At 45.2% G+C, this 1,631-nt stretch overlaps 1 non-coding gene across 1 annotated transcript; it reads left to right on the top strand.

Moving 5' to 3' along the window:
- The first annotated feature begins 1,219 nt into the window (after positions 1 to 1,219).
- On the top strand, positions 1,220 to 1,302 carry trnal-cag (transfer RNA leucine (anticodon CAG)). The gene has a single exon. It is a non-coding gene; the product is annotated as a tRNA-Leu (tRNA).
- The last annotated feature ends 329 nt before the right edge of the window (positions 1,303 to 1,631 follow it).

Below are 1,631 nucleotides of genomic sequence, written 5' to 3'. Positions count from 1 at the left end.
TGTCGAAGGTTACAGCGATACGGAGTGGGGATGCTATGGAGGTATCTGAACACAAGGATGAGAATTGTAAAATCGAGTCATTGGCGGACCGGGAGCCAATGTTGGTGAGCGAGCACAGAGGTGATGGACAGTTTCGAAGCTAAGCAACGTGTGCAGGATTGGAGGGACAGTGCGACTCGAGATAGTTGTCCTGGAGCAGTGAGAACATCTCTTGTGCATTAAGATGTTCAGTAGCTAAAAGAGGCAGGGAGATGAGATCTTTGTGTTTATTTATCCTGGCATCTGCAAAATCCATCGTCTCTCGATGACCTACATCGTTATTCCCCTCCCCTTGCTTTCCTGGGAGCGATTTTTTTTCAGTTGTTGTATTTGCTTCGAACATCCAATTCCCTCGGTATCTGGAGGAACAGAGGAAGCTGGAGGACAATAACAGACAGAAGCAGAAGGAGGTGGCAGGTGAAACTGGCAGCAAATGTGAGTTTCACTTGCTTCAAATGAGGCATGATAGGCCGGCGTTGTCTTGCACCTTTCCAAGGAGATGAGTTGATAAGGTAGGTAAGGGATACGGTTGGTGTACGCTAGGTAAGGAGACCAAAACTGCACGTAATATTCCAGGTGTGGTCTCACAAAGGACTTGGAGAACGGCAGTAAGACATCTTTGCTCCTGAACTCAAATCGTCTTGTAATGAAGGCCAACATACCATTTGTCTTCCTAACTGCTTACTGCATCTGCATGTTTCCTTTCAGTAACTGGTGGACAAGGACACAGAGATCCCTTTTTACATCAATCTATCACCATTTAAATAATACTTTGCCTCTCTTTTTCCATCTGAAGTGGATAACTTCACATTTATCCACATTATGCTACACCTGCCATGTATTTGTCCACTCACTCAACTTGTCGAAATCGCTTTGAAGCCTCTTTGCAGCCTCCTCACAACTCACGATCCCACCTAGTTTTGTGTCGTCAGCAAACTTGGGAATGTTATAATTGGTTCCCTCATCCAAATCTTTGATATGGAAAGCACCGAAACCAGTCACAGACAATATTCCACTGCCCGACCAAACGTCCCAAAACACCGAGCACAGGCACAGGAAAATCCGGGGAGGTGGGAACTTGGTCACTCGGCCTTCCAGCAGGATGAACCGAGAACCAGAGAGTGAAACATCCATTGGCCTTTTTGGAAAAATCAGGGTCAGTAAAATACAAACCTATGTATTCAGGATGGCCGAGCGGTCTAAGGCGCTGCATTCAGATTGCAGTCTCTTATGGAGGCGTGGGTTCAAATCCCACTTCTGACATTTCGTCATTAAACGCACCGAGCTATTTTTTGTTCTTTCGGCTGGAGTGGATTTTTCTGCCCAATTGATTTGTTCCTTCCAGAAAACCAATCAGAAAACCGATCCGACATCCTTCCACGGCAGGTTTATTTTTATTTGTTGTAAGAATGTATAGTCCTGGGGTTCAGCAGAACACGGTCCGTCCAATCAATCCATTGTGACACAGACCAGTGTTGTCCAATACCTTGGGCATTGAATAAAATGAGTGATGAACACAGTCTTTGGGCCTGTGATCACAATGCTCATTTTCGCATGCAGTTTGCATGTGAACTTTAACCTTTTTATGTTGT

Source organism: Heptranchias perlo, unplaced genomic scaffold (genome assembly GCF_035084215.1).
Source record: "Heptranchias perlo isolate sHepPer1 unplaced genomic scaffold, sHepPer1.hap1 HAP1_SCAFFOLD_54, whole genome shotgun sequence".
In the NCBI taxonomy this organism is placed as follows: Eukaryota; Metazoa; Chordata; class Chondrichthyes; order Hexanchiformes; family Hexanchidae; genus Heptranchias; species Heptranchias perlo.
This window is presented reverse-complemented; position numbering and strand designations above follow the sequence as displayed.